The sequence below is a fragment of the Peromyscus maniculatus genome, chromosome 5 (assembly GCF_049852395.1).
Source record: "Peromyscus maniculatus bairdii isolate BWxNUB_F1_BW_parent chromosome 5, HU_Pman_BW_mat_3.1, whole genome shotgun sequence".
Classification (NCBI taxonomy): Eukaryota; Metazoa; Chordata; class Mammalia; order Rodentia; family Cricetidae; genus Peromyscus; species Peromyscus maniculatus.
Window position 1 is genome coordinate 3,760,200 of NC_134856.1, and position 15,071 is coordinate 3,775,270.

General features: G+C 36.8%; 1 long non-coding RNA gene across 2 annotated transcripts in view; it reads right to left on the reverse strand.

The window, feature by feature from the left end:
• Positions 1 to 545: 545 nt before the first annotated feature.
• Positions 546 to 15,071, reverse strand: part of LOC143273235 (uncharacterized) — a 66,871-nt gene continuing 52,345 nt past the window's right edge. For both annotated transcript variants that reach the window (XR_013051128.1, XR_013051127.1), the window contains exon 4: positions 546 to 1,009. This is a non-coding gene — a long non-coding RNA (uncharacterized LOC143273235). The remainder of the gene's footprint in view (positions 1,010 to 15,071) is intronic.

Sequence of the window (15,071 nt, forward strand, 5' to 3'; positions counted from 1 at the left end):
CTATTGGAAAAATGATAATTATGTGCCAAGTTGCATTAATGTTGTTGCATTATCTCCAGAGTGTTTGATAATTAAGTTGTCACTATCCAGTCTGTATTGGATATCACTTATATTGAAGCTTTTTGCTAGGAAAGGAATCTCAATTTTAATCTCACTGTAATTGGTCCTCTTTAAGCATGTCAAAGAGTTCCCAAGCCTAGAGTTCCTTTTCCCAGTATCCAAAGAGAGGCTTCAATTAGCATCCAAAGTGTTTGACACTGAACACCAGTGTTTCACTTCATTTTTTTCAGCATATATGATCATGATGTGAGTTCCCTGTATGTGACATTGTAGATTCTCTGCCTATATTCTGTATTCAAAAATAGATAAGAATATATAAATTATTATTAGATAATTTTACTATAAGTGAGTGATATTGAAAAAGTAGTATATATGTGAATACATTTAAATATGAGTACATTTGGATATTCTGCTCAGTAAAATTGACAACTTGGATTTACGTAACTTTCCAAGATTTTTCACAAACATTAATCTCCTGAAGCTGATTGTGATTCTCAAAAATACGCTGATGGTGTATTTCTTTATTGGTTCTTCGGGAATTTCACATCATCCACCCTAATTCTGCTTACCTCCCAGTCCCACCATATACTCCCCTCACTCCTGCAGCACTCCACAAAAGAAAATTTAAAATAAAATCAAAACAAATAAACAAGTACATAACAAACAAACACACAACAAAAACAAAACACACCCTCTTCACTCCTCTGTCTTTCCTGCCTCTCTAACATCTCTTCATTCTTTCCTTTGTCCAGGTGGCATTGGGAGCTGCAGTGTGTCATATAGTAATCCCTTTAGTCCAGTCAGCTTTACTAGCAAATGTTCATTGCAACGAGTCATTGGTCTGGTTCCAGGCCTTTGGTTTCTGGTACACCTCCATCACTGTAGGCATTTTCTTAATCAAAGTTCTTTCCTTTCAGATGACTTCAGCTTGTGTCAAATTGACATTAAACTGTCCAGAACATAAGAGATAGAATAATTTCACCAAATCAATCCTTTTAGAAAAACAATTGAAACATAGTAGAAAGGTGAGCATTTCTCATTTTCCGAGAAAACTGGCTTTCTGTAGCATCTATGAAGTTCCCACCATTGCCATGCATGATTTAGAAATACATTGTTAACCCAATAACCTGGCAACCTTTTTCAACTTGTTTAGTTGCTTTGGTGGGCAAGGGTTCATTCAGTAAGTGAGGACAATGCCTGCAAATGATCTGAACTATCTAGACTAAGCAATAGCTGATCCTTTCACATTGCCATACCTCTTCCCCCTCTCCTCTCAGTGTCCCAGGGCTATTTGCCTCTCTTTGTTTTAGGAGTCATTGCCCATTCCTCTCTCCTTGGATGTCCTCCTTAAGCCCAGATTCAATATTGAACCAAATGCACCAGCCATCCCTTGACTTCCTCTAGACAGAAGTATGAGTCTTTTGTATCCAAACTGCTTTTTTCATTAATCCCTGTGGTGAGTCCATTGAGGAAATTACCAGTATTATGGAACATCTGGAAGCAACTGAGTTGATGAGTTTTTTGAACCCTGGTCCCTGAAATCCAGTTTCTTGCTGTTGCCTGAAAGCAAAAGTAAAGGCCAAGGATGCCCTTAGTCCACACCAAAACTTTCATTACTGTTTCTCCCAGCACAGTGGCGTTGACTTCCTTCAGTTGCTGTGACTCACAAACACAGGAGGGACTTGTAAAAGTACAAACTCATGCAATTAAAAGCCTAAGTATTTCTTTGCCTTTATATCTGCTCTATATAAAAAGTGTATTAGTATTAAGTACTGTCTCAACTGTGGTTACTGTCACTAAAAATTTTTATCAGCATTAACCCCCTGCTGGGATTACCAAATAGATTCTTAACGTTTGGAGATAAGTGAACACTGTGAAAAGGTCAACTAATTGGTAGCATGGAAAGTAGAGAGTATGTGTCTCTTCAGAATGGATGTTTTGATGATAAGAAAGACTTTTTTCCTTTGTCACATTAATTCCATTTCCATCTAAACCTATCTGACAAAAATGACATAAAAGGAAGCATATTGGGTGAGAAAACAGAATAGGCAGCAGCCGTAGAGGTGTTGATGGATCCTTTGGAGCTAGACAGAGGTAGTGTGGCAGAGAGCTGATCAAAGAGACAGAAAGAAAGAGCCCTAAGAAACAAAAGCTGGAAGGTGATCATTCCTGGTTTCTGTTAAATGAATACTTTGTAATGAATATTAACTAACTAGATCAGTAGTTTTCAACCTTTCAAATGTTGTGACCCCTTAAGACAGTTTCTCATGTTGTGGTGACCCCCAACCATAAAATTATTTGTTGCTACTTCATAACTGTAATTTTGCTACTGTTATAAATCATAATGTAAATATCTGATTTGTAGGAATCTGATATGTGAGCCCAAAGGAGTCATGACCCTAAGATTGAGAACCTCTGAGCTAGAAAGAACTAATGAATATTTCAGACCACTCCCCAAATCTGGACCTTGCACTGCAGACAGAAGTGGTTACTATTACCCAGTGATTTCATAACAATACAAAAACAGCAGATATGTGAATGATGGGAAGATTAATAGGTCCATACACAGGGATTGTTAAATACTAGAGGAAAGAAAAATACAAAAAAAATCACCAAAGGGAACTCCTCCAGCAATAAATATAAATAAATAATAGATATACAAAGCCAAATATTTCAGAAGTAACTAACATGAATAAAGCATTTGAGATATTTTTTAAGTTTTCTATTAAAATGCTGAGAATATTAGATTTTTAAAAAGCATTGCAAAATAAAGCATTGGTTGAGTTCAGTCACAAATGAACAAAAATCAAAAAATTACATTGTAATTTAAGCCTATATTACAAGGTGTTTGGTATTTTGGAAATTACAAAGTTAAGCCTAATTTAAATTTAATAAGAATGGAAGACTGAAGAAAAGCAATTGAGTAAATAAATGAAACTTGTTGTGGAGATACTCACAAAGAATATACTGCAAATGGATAATTAACAATAGGGACAAAAGCTATGTCATCTCAGAAAGCAAGCAAAACTATCTAATGGAAATAAACTGTAAAATCACATGCTAAGATATTGGAAGCATAGGGAAATACTTGAATATAAGGGGGGACCACAAGATAAACAGGAAACACTTGCATGCTACAAAGCCAATGGCATGGCTACTTCCTCAGTAATAGGTTGCCTTTAATCCCATGTCTTTAATTTTGTTATCAAATTCAATTTAATGAGCAACTTAATTTTTATAGGAAACTTTTTATTATGTTTAATCTGTAATGCAACCAAGTGATATCAAATCATCTCATTTCCTGATGTATCATCAGATTGTTGGTGATAATACTATGACATTGCTTTCAGCAATGAATAATTTGAAAACATGAACAAAAGAATCGACATGAATGACTTTAGCCAGTGATGCAAAATATAGTTGAGAAAAAAAAAAGGAAGACTGAGTGTTTTACAGCATTATATTATGAGCAGAACACTAACACCCTTCGTAAGACTGGCTGTGCTTGCTTGGAAAGCATCTAGGATTCTCAACTGTTAACATTTCCTCATAGAAGGAAAGGCTACAGAAGACCATTGGAACACTAGACCCTACGTGAGTATCTGCCCCTCTTCCTAGATATTGGCATGAAATTTTGACTTGATTCCACATGATCATTGTGAAAAGGATAGAGTATATAGTACTGGGAAAAGTAGAGGAAGGGGGCTTCATCTGCACAGCCAAGAGGAGCCATTATACATGATAGATGCATACCTTTCAAAAAGGTGGCTTGATGCTCACCAGTGCTCCTGATCTTAACCTCTCAATCATGTTCTATTAGTAAGTGTAATAAACTCATTGGTTCCTGGAGGTGAGCTTTTGTGGAATTACAGTTTGGTATATTATTGTTACCTTATGAGGAGGGAGGGAGGTATTGCTTAGGTTCCCACAGAAAGAAAATTTTTGACATACTGTTAAATGGAGACATGCTAGTGTATATATGACAATTCATCATAAATTGCATTGAGTCAAAATAATTCAGGTAAAAATCTCAGCATATGTTTCTGTAGATATTAGAAAAACCATTCCATGTATTATAAGTATATATGTCAATGTGTATAGATATATGGATTTATATATATATACATATATGCTATAAGATATTGAAAATTTTTACGTCATTTATATGTTTTTCCTTTAAACTTACTCCAAAAATATTATAGTGAAAATAAATGGGACTTTACTTATGTTAATGGTAACACCTCAAGCTCTTTCTAGAAGATAGATGTGAGCTCATTGTAAAAAAGTATATTTCTCACACCAGGCAGAATCTAAAACAGCTACAGTCCCCCTGCCTCTCTTTTTTTAATTGCAAATACATTCTTCCCTCACACACTATATCCAAACCAGAGTTCCCCCTCCCTATACTCCTCCTAGCCCTCTCCTACCGCCCCTCTATGCCAGATCCACTCCCCCTCTGTTTCCTCTTCAGAAAAAAATACTCCACCAAGAGACAACAACAAACAGGGAAAAGCAATATACAAGACAAGGCAAAGCCTTCATATTGAGGTTAGAAAAGGCAAACCAAGTGGAGGAAAAAAGTCTCAAGAGCAGGCAAAAGAGGCACAGATACACCCGCTCCCATTGTGAGGAGTCTCACAAAAACACCAAGCTAACATCCATAATCCATATGCTGCAGATCTAGCATAGACTCATGCAGGCTCTTTGAAGGCCATTTCAGTCTCTGTGAGTCCATTTGAGCACTGCTTAGGTGATTCAGTGAGCTATATTCCCCTGGTGGCCTCCATCCCCTCTGAATCATACAATGTTTCCTACCCCTCTTCCATGAGGTTCCCTTATCTCTGAGGGGAGAGACCTGATGGAGACCTCCAATTTAGACTCTCCTCTGCATAATGTCTGTCTGTGGGTCTCTTCACCTGGTCCCATCTACTGAAGGGGAAGCCTCAGATGAAGACTGGACAAGGTACCTATCTATAAATATAGCAGAATATCATTTGGAATAGTTTCACTGATTTTTTCCAGTTGTGTTTGGTTATACCCTAGATCTCTAGACTATCCCATCAGAGGCTCCTGATAGACTATCTATAGTTTAAAAGCAATTTGCATGTTTTACAATCCTTGGTTGCAAGAATTAGTATAATTAGACAATGTGAAAGACAGAACATGGTCCTTGTAAAGGAGACAGAGGAATCCAGAAGTCACACACATTATTGATTGACTAGATATCATCATTATCTCTTTTTTGTATTTTTCAGTTTTGAATTTATAAAATAATTATATTAATCTCTTCCCTTTATTTTCACAAAATCCTCCCATATATCTCCTGACTCTCCTTCAAATTCATGGACCCATTTTTTAAACTAACTGGTATTGAATTTGTGTGTGCATGTGCGTGTGCATGTGTTTGTGTGTGTGTGTGTGTGTGTGTGTGTTTGATATATATATATGTATGTGTGTGTATATATATATATATATATATTCCTATATATAACCTGTTTTGTCCATATAATGTTATTTTTTGTGTGCATGTGTTCAGGGCAGACCATTTGGCACTGGGCACTCCCACATTTATGTCCAGAGAACACTTGAAGAGGGAGAAGTGAGACGTGGTGATATTGTGTTCCCCAAAATATTGTGCACCCTAATAAACTTATTTGGGGTCAGAAACAGAACAGCCACAATATTAAACATAGAAGTTAGGCAGTGGTAGCACACGCTTGCCTTTAATCCTAGCATTCCAGAGGCAGAAATCCATCTGTTCAAGGATACAGCCAAGTATGGTGACTCACACCTTTAATCCTAGAAAGCAAGCCTTTAATCCTAGGGAGTGGTGGTAGAAACAGAAAGGTATATAAGGTGTGAGGATCAGAAACTAGAAGCATTTGGCTGGTCAAGCTTTTAGGTTTTGAGCAGCAGAGTTCAGCTGAGAGCCATTCTGGATGAGGACTCAGAGGCATCCAGTCTGAGAAAACAGATCAGCTGAGAAGTTAGCCAGGTGAGGTGAGCTGTGGCTTGTTCTGTCTCTCTGAACTTCCAGTGTTCACCCTAATAACTGGCCTCAGGTTTGATCTTATTAATAAGACCATTTAAGATTCATGCTACAGTGAGAAATATTTAGGTAAAAAGAGATACTTAGATGACGAAAGGAAAGACAGAAATTCAGGATAGCCTCGTGGGGACCTTGATCCTTATCCACCAGCCTAGAACTATCTTCAAAAGGGCTTTTTATAACAATGCCACAGGGCAAGGCAAAAGACCTTCCCCTTGCAACCAACCAAGTGTAGACCCTTCCAAACACCTAGCACCTAGGCCCATGGTCCAATCATCCTCTTATGCAGTCCTGCTGGTAAAGCAAGCTTAGATCTCATTAGGAAACCTCCGTGGACTCCAATGGACAACTAATTGATATGCACTTTTCTAGATCTTTTTCTGCTCTGAGATTTCCTCAGTTTTCTATTGTTCTTTGTATAGGTTTGAGGCTTCGTGTAAAAGAAGGGATAAAAACAGCTTAAGAGCCAGGGGTCTAGGGGGTTCACCATGAGGTGTGTCTCCTGGTAATATCTGAATTGACACCTAAAAAGTGTTAACAATATGGCTTCCCAAACATGAGCTGAACAGCAGTGATGCCAGTGGACATACCAAAGCAGTTGGGAAAAGCTCATGAGGATTGATCCAGATATCATGGTCCTTTAAAGGCTATATTTTACGAGCAATTTTATTGTATTGAATAAAATAATGTGTAAACTTAGAAATAACAGGAAAAAACATAATCAAATAGGAAATTGTTTTTTATATGATCATATCGGATGTGTTCAAGAAATCTAGAAAAATGATTACTGTTAATGTAAAGGATTATCCATGCCACTACATGCTGAAAGTAAAAAATAAATATGATAGTCAACCAAAATTGATATATTTAAATGATATATTTACAAAGATAAAGAAAATAATATAGATTATTAGAAGATTTAATAGTTATTCTGAAAAGTAAAGGCTATATCCTTTTCTATGAGTGAATAAAATGGGAAGAAATAAGGATTTGTACAATTGAAATAATAAACATAATATGAAATATTCATATGCATTAGAAATCATAGCATTATTGTTCTTCAAGAAAGTAATTTCCACCAACTTTGAATATTCTGTTGAAGTGTATTAACAAAATTAGAATGTCAAAATGAAAACTGTTATCATAATTTTTTATTTACAACAGAAATTACGGGTCTAAGTCAGTCTTCATACTTCAAAATACATAAATGCCAAGTGTGATATCAGAATTCGACTCAATGTGATATTTGAATCTGACTCATTGGTTTGAGACTGTATTGGTATGTAGTCTTAGGCTAGTTTGGAACCCGCCTTAGCCTCTTGCCTTCTGAGATTATAGTCATGCTCCATCATGTTTGCCCTGACACCTGAAAAAAATATGATGCTAAAAAGAACACAAGAATATAGATGGGCAGCTGTCTCCACCTAACACTGAGGAAATAGAACCAGAGTAACACAGAGGCAGACCATGTTCTTAGTGTAGATTAGTGTGTACAAGGCCTGGTTTTCATAACCAATTCTTAAAACAAACAGACTAACTAAAAAATAAAATAAAAAATCGTATGTTACATCTGTTCATGCTTATCTTTATCAGTCAATAGGCACATGAATTTTATCTGAGATTTTTTTTAAATAATACATTAATTAAAACAATTCAAAAGACCAGGTAAACAATATTTCCCTGTATAGGCCCAGAACCTATCATCTGACAGTAGTAGACTATAAGCCCAATTTCTTGATATTCCATGCTTTTCTTTCAAAGTTCCAAATACCTCCTTTCTCACAGAGCAAAGTCAAATTATATTTACAGTTTTATTAGGCCTTTGTGTTGTCCCCACAAATCTAAAAATTAAATATTAAGAAAGATTTGATATAGTGAGTTTGACCACTTGTGGCATAATAGGAATGACTACATATGCCAGGACTAGAATATACTGAGCTGCTAGAAGTTCTCTGTGATGGTCCGTATCTTTTGCTTCTTCTTTATGGCTATTATTGTGTCCTCACGCTCTGTGCCCTGGAGACGGATACCTTATAGACTCAATCAGTGGATGTGCTTCTCTGTCATAAAAGATGGAGTTGAGACAAAGGGTAGAAAACGCCAAAACCGATCACATTAATCCACGGCCATTCTCGGTGGACCCAATTTTCCAGAGGCCTAACCTCTTGAAAAAGACTCTGGATGCCCAATTTACTAAAGATCCCCCACTGTGATCTCTATGTGTGTGTACAAGCTCACCTCTTGTTTTTTTATGTCAGCCTGACCACAGTCCATGTGCTTCTTTCTAAGCTCTTCCCTCCTCCTCACACTGAGCATTCAGTTGATTTATAAACGGACACATGTAAAAGTAAGGATGTGTACCACAGAGGTTTCCTAGAGGTAAAGGAACTTGTTGCACCATCTTGAAGATCCTGGTTTGATCCCCAGAATTCATGTAAAAAGAAAGGACATAGACACAGGAGAATTGCTCAGCAACTCATATATATACAGGGTACTATGACAGAAATAACAACACAGCCCTTGCCTCAATAAGGTAAAACTAGAGAATTGACTACTAAAAACCATACTCAGACATCTACATGCACATTATATGTGAAACTACACAGACATACACACATAATATTAATAATAAATAGTCATATGCACAAATACACACATACACACACACACATATATATATACAGGGAGGGGGAGAGAAAAAAGATAGTAAATCCAAGAATAATTCAACATTAGGACACTAATTATAATAATAATTCAAAAAAATGGGCTCTATAAAAATGAATCATTAGACTATACTTCAAAGACATTTTTTAAATTCTAAATCAATACCTAGGAGAAATTGTTAGTACAGTAATAATTATTTTCCTAAGGTAATAAATATGGATGTTAGGAAAAGAGATATTGAAGACACATTATTAATAATAGTAAACACTAGCTTAGCAGCAATCTCATTAACACTAAGAATCAAAATGAGAAAGGATAATATAATCACAGCCATTGAACTGCATTCTAATTGTGTTATCCCATAAAAATAGTAAAGGGAGCAAAATAAGAATTTTTTTAAAGTGGAGAGTGAAATTTCTATTATTTGCAAATTACGTGAATTTGTTTTTCTTTTATCTGAGAAATTCAATGAAAGCTACTACAAAACAGAAACAGGTAGCAATAACTAGAAACTTCAATAGCAGCACTGGTAACAAAATAAACATAAAATCAATAATTTTTCTATTTGCTATCAGAGAACAGGTTAAGGAATGTGTAAATGAATTTCTAAACCATTAAATAAAAAACATGGACCCAAATATAGAGGTGAAAGCCTTAGATCAGAGAAATAGGGAAAGCCACCAGTCACCTTTACCTCACCAATCCTGAAGCTTCCAAACACGAATTACTTCTTGTCTATACAGGCTTATATGCCTTGTTTTTCTACCCTCTCATTGGCCCTGCTTCCTCACTTCCTCTTCCTACATAGCTCTGTCAGTGTCTGTCTTTGTGTACAGACCTCCAGGTCTCTATGGTTAGTACTGGTGGTGTATCACCATGCTTGGCTCTGTTCCCTACTGTGACCTTGAACACACAGAGATCCTGCCTGCTAAGGATTAAGGGCTTGTACTGCCTGACTTCTTTGTTTACTTAAAATGGATGGCCTTTTACCCCTGATATCCAGGCAAGCTTATTTTATCAATGCACAAATAGAGTATCACCACATTTCAGTACAAATAAAATATCACCACAGGAATGTTATCTGGTGACATTTATAACAGATGTGATCAAAACAATGGGAGGTAGTTCCTGGCATAGAACTCCTAACTACAGATCAACACTGAGTACACACGTTAAACTGTATGAGCCTGGGTAGGGAAGAAGAGGGAAAGTCTACCAGACGTTTTGCACAAAGATGTAAAGCCTGAAGCTGAGGTGAGACTGTGAGAATAAAGTGGTATAAATACTTGTTTCACAGAGTTTTTGGCATGAGAACTCAAGAAGTAGAAGGGAATTTCTCACATCACAAAATCCTAAAATCTGACACCCCAATATCATAAAAGCCAATTTCAAGGGTTTTGAATGAATGCTGTATATTAAAAGATGAATGAATGCATATTTGTACAATTTATGAATGACTTGTTCACCTAATGTACAGTCTCCATTTAAACTGCCTTGCATCGAAATAAAAACTGTACACAAAATAATTAACTGCATGAATATTATACAGCTCTACCAAAAGTGAGAATCTATTAGGGTAGATGTATTATTTCAAAATGTCAACATTTATGACTATATTGAAGAAGGAATGTTTTAAAATCTGTATATCTATTACAGAAGTCTTTGAGAATAAAAAAAAAAGTTACCAATGCTGTACTCATTCAGGTTTTTACCTCAGGGTAACTATGGGAGAAAGGAAATTCAGCTGGAAGTCACTATGGGTTTTCAGATTTGGACGGTCACTTCAAGCAAAGGATGCTAAAAATAAAGTAAATGGTGGTGCTACGTGGAAGATTAGCCATAAAGGACTTAGACCCTCCACAGAATTATAGTTATCTCTGAAAAGCTGTTTGAACTGATACCATAACTGGAAAGAAATTCTGACAACACCTCAGAAAGGATTTTCATAGAGAGATTACTGTATTGGTTCATAAAACTGAGATATGTCCAGAGAGTATAGAAAAGGTTAGAGATTTTAGGTTTTATTGAAAATAACTTTTTTCAAAATTTAACCTCAAGTTTGGTCAAAAGCACAGATTTGAAAACCAGTATTTAATTAGTTATTATTAAGGTAACTGTGAAAGGTGAATTTCAACAGGTAACCCAATGAAGGCTATAAAGATTTTGAAATCAGAAGACTAGGCACAAATCTTATCGGTAGCTGCTTTTTCTTTATTCATTCAGTTATTTCAACTCTTCATTTTTTTTTTAACCTAAATGATGGGAATGCCAATCTTACATCAATTAACTCATGGCACATTATTTGGACAATTACAGAATAATAAAGGTCACAATTATCCTCTTTAAACCAAGAAAGTAACTGAGTAGAGTTTTGCATTTAATAATGTATTACTTGCTTTTCTTTTTGCTTTGATAGAATAGCTGGAAAAACAACTTAAAAGAGGAAGACTTTATGTTGGTTCAGGATTTGATGGGATACAGTTCATCATATTTGGGCAAGTGTGGCAATACTAGTGTAATGGAAAACAGAGATGAACACTGGTGCTCGATTCATGTTTTCCCTTTTCCTTTTGTGGTTCAGATCTAGATTCCAGCACAATGAATGGTGACATCTGCATCCTTTGTGGGTTTTCCTTTGTTGGTTGGGCATCTCTTGACATGCCAACAAAGATGCACCAAGAAGAGAGTCTTTTATGTGATTCTAAATACAGTCAAATTTACAAGATTAACCATCATGCAGGATATCTAACAGCAGAGTTGAAAAGAACTGTACACTGCCCTATCATTACCTTTATTGTATCTTGGAAAGGTACATTCTGTGTCATTGACACTCCTTTTCCTTTTTGTCTACTCTCTTTGATCCCCAACTCCAGAGTTCACTACTATAATGCTGAAGAGAATGGGAGAGACAGCAGGACTGCTCTGCCCTTGTTATTCTAAAAATTTGACAATTCAAACACAGCAGGCATGCTGTGCAAGGTAGAACCTAGAAGAGTAGGGCATGGATTCACCATCCTCCCTGGCTTTCCCGTATGACTAATATTAAGGCATACTTTGGACCTGTACTTACCCTGCTACCAAAAAGCCATCCAATTACATAACTGCAAAGACCTGTTCCCTACTAAGGGAACAAAGACGTTGACCATTCACAAACATTTCTCCCTGCCTTTCATATGTTTTTGCTTTGTCATTTCCCACATTGTTTCCATGTGTCCCATGCTCTTCCTCTTTTATCTTATAGATATGCTGTCAATTCTAGTAATATAAATGTATGCATTTGCCTCTTTACATGACCTTCTCAATGAATAATTTTATTGCAATTGTTTTAGTGCATTAACTGTTCACCTTTCACAGTTTCCCATATTTTTAGTGCATTAACAATTTTTGTTTTTGTTTCTTCACTGAATAGTATTTTGCTAAACCAAACTTGGTTTATTCATTCACATGTTGATAGCATATGTATTGATACTTTCAGTTATTTAAAGTGAAGATAGATCCCAATCCCTCAGCCTAGGTGCCTCCCAAACATTCAAGCCAAACAAATGTCTTCTGTATCCAGAGGGTCTAGTCCAGTCCCATGGGGGCTCCACAGCCACCAGTCCACAGTTCATGGGCTTCCAGTAGTGTGGCCAGTCATCTCTGCACATCCTCCCATCATGATCTCAACGTCCCTCGCCTGCAGTATCTCTCCTCTCTCTTATCAGTTGGATTCCTGGAACTCAGCTTGGTGCATGGCCATGGTTCTCTGCATCTGCCTCCATCTGTCACTGGACAAAGGCTCTGTGATGACAGATAGGTAATTTTCTAGGCTGGCCACCACAGTAGACCAGTCCAGGCAAACTCTGGGACACTGCCAGCAGACCAAGGTGGGGTCAACCCTGTGGATCTGTCCCTGGTGCATAAGCAGGCTTCTGGGAACCCGGTGCCTGTGGTGTGACACCTTACATAGCCTTGGTGCAGTGGAAAGGGACTTGGACCTGCCTAGGCTCAGTGTGCTGGGCTCTGCTGACTCCCCATGGGAGACCTCCATTTGGGGGATGTCTTGATGCAGGGTGGCTTGGGAAAGAGGGCTGGGGGGTGGGAGGAGGGAGGAGTGGGGTCTGTGGATAACATGAGGAGTGAGTAGAAAATTTCTTTTTTTTTTTTTTTTTTTTTTTCCCGAGACAGGGTTTCTCTGTGTATCTTTGCACCTTTCCTGGAACTCACTTGGTAGCCCAGGCTGGCCTTGAACTCACAGAGATCTGCCTGGCTCTGCCTCCCGAGTGCTGGGATTAAAGGCGTGCGCCACCACTGCCCGGCAGAAAATTTCTTAATAAAGAAAAAAAAAGAAATATTCATGATAGGAAATTTTGTTTATAATAAAATATGTAGAACTGAAATAAAAAATAAAGTGAAGATAGAGTTGATATTCTTACAAAAAAGACTTTTGGTAGGAATGTTGTATCTGTGTGTTATGCTTGGAATGTGTTTGCCTTTTAAGTAAAACTGAAATGCCATACTGTAACAAACAAAGATGGTTGACCAAAAGTAAGGTATAACGGCGAATATAAAGGGTATACATACATGACACATAAAGAAACAAGAGCTGATACGAGGTAACTCTTACAGACATAGAAGACTTCCACAGTGGTAGCTGAAGCTTCAGAACCAGAGGGAACAGAACTGACCTACACTCAGGTATCTAGGTGCTTAAGTCACAAAATACGTGGCAGATATTTAGGAAGCAGAGAGATGGTCTGAGTAGACCTAGGATGATTCACCCAGGTGCATGGAGACCCACAACAGGCATACAGAACTTCATAAATGGCAACTGGGCCCAAAATGACATGACAGGCTATTTTAGTGTGGAATATCAAACCAGATGGCACTGGACATTGGGACTGTACAACAGTGTCTTGACCCCTCGATGATGTCTGTTATCATAAACTGTAGCTAACTCTCATAGGAAGATTGGTGAGAGAGCCTATGATTATGATCACTACTAACACAGATGAAAATGACAGGTTAATACTAATACAATTTAGTGTTCTCCTAAACTTTGTAAATGTCTCACTAAAAGACAGTTACTTGAATATTGCCTTTTAAAGCAATCAGGCAAACAAGCAAGCAAGATTCAATCAACTAATTCTAGAAGTTCAAGTCCCAGCACAAAGATAAAATAATACCTATGACAAGAAAAGGAAATATGTCCCTTCTAAAATTACTATTCACATGGAAATGGTTCTAAATATAGATGACTTGGCAGGACTTAAAGTAAAAGAATTAAAAACAGTGATTACAACTATGTTTAGAAAAAAAATCAAAAGACAAGACCATTCTCAAGAATCTAAAATCAAAGATTTAAGTGAAATAAGGAAGCCAATAAAAATCATAAAAATATAATTCAACAAAAAGAAGTGCTTAAAAGTGGAACTGAGTGGTGTTAGAAATGAAAAACACACTATGCCAAATAAAAACATCAGAGAAGTGTGATTTTAATTAGTCTTAATAATAAGAAAACCCTGAGTCAGATACCAGTGTGAAAGCTGAAATATTGGAAAAGCAGATCAGCAGCCTCTAGAAACTTACCTCTACGAATTCTCAATCCAAATGGGAAGTTTCCTGTCTCTATGAATCCTCAGACTAAATAGAGGTGATACTGTCTCCAGGAATCCTCTGACTGAATGGGGCCAAAATCCTGTCTCTACTGCCTTTATATTCCTGTCTTCACCTCCCTAGTGCTGGGATCAAATGCATGAGCCTCCTAAGTGGAGGGATCAAAGGCATGAGATCCCAAGTGCTGGGATCAAAGGTGTACTACATGCTACAAAGGAACACTACTGCTAACCTAGACTATTATACCTAGCAAAACTCTGATAATTGAATAAATAAAAGCTTACCTTAATCAAATCAGAATAAAGGAAGTCAGAATGGAATTTTCTTTAAAATTTAGAAATAGATCTAAGATATGACCCAACAATACCATTCTAGGGAATGTACCCAAAAAGAACTCTCTTCAACCACAGAGATATTTGCTTATCCATGTTGATTGTTGCTCTATTTTTAATAGCTAGAAAAGGGAATCACTACAGAGATCTACCAAATGAATAACAGATAATTAAAATATAAATGCATGCAATGTGATGCTATTCAGCTTTAAAGAAAAGGGAAATTCTGAAGCTTTCAGGTAAATGAATGCTGAAACTGAAATAAATTTCCTAAATGATATAACCCATGCCCAGAAATCCAAACAGGACATGTATTCTCTGATGTATGAAACATAGATTTAAATATTTATATTTGCATGCTTGCATGGAGT